The 505-nt window shown below is 40.4% G+C and overlaps 1 non-coding gene across 1 annotated transcript; it reads right to left on the reverse strand.

Annotated features, from left to right (window-relative positions):
- Positions 1-312: 312 nt before the first annotated feature.
- On the reverse strand, positions 313-384 carry trnag-ucc (transfer RNA glycine (anticodon UCC)). Its single transcript has one exon. It is a non-coding gene; the product is annotated as a tRNA-Gly (tRNA).
- Between the last annotated feature and the right edge of the window lie 121 nt (positions 385-505).

The following is a 505-nucleotide window of genomic DNA, read 5'->3' on the forward strand; positions in this document are numbered from 1 at the left end:
TCAATGGTGGTCAATCAAATGTCTGTTTTACCAAGGCACAACTTTGAATGTCCAGAACACATTTTGTCTGGTCAAGCACTACAAAATTCCAATATCAAACCGCTTTGTTTTTCAAGACATTGAATCTAAAATGTACAAAAATGTTACGCAAGGCATCACTTTGTTCGTCCACAATATATTTTTTCTACCCTCGCACTGTGACATTCCAATATCAAAGCGCTTTGTTATTCAAGACATTAAGCCTAAATGGTTCCAAAAGGGGACCCCCACTTCTCTGCCGTGAATTAACACATGACAACAGGCCACTAAGAATGCATTGGCTGGGAATCGAACCCAGGTCAACTGCTTGGAAGGCAGCTATGCTAACCACTATACCACCAACGCACGATAAGGGCATTCCATAATGACAAGAAAATCAGGTGAAGGGAAAATTGAGTCAGCAAATGTCATTGAGTATTAACACGTTCGAACTTGATTACAGCAAACTTGGTCACTTGGGTTTCAT

This window comes from Anoplopoma fimbria, unplaced genomic scaffold, assembly GCF_027596085.1.
Source record: "Anoplopoma fimbria isolate UVic2021 breed Golden Eagle Sablefish unplaced genomic scaffold, Afim_UVic_2022 Un_contig_3977_pilon_pilon, whole genome shotgun sequence".
NCBI classification, from domain to species: domain Eukaryota; kingdom Metazoa; phylum Chordata; class Actinopteri; order Perciformes; family Anoplopomatidae; genus Anoplopoma; species Anoplopoma fimbria.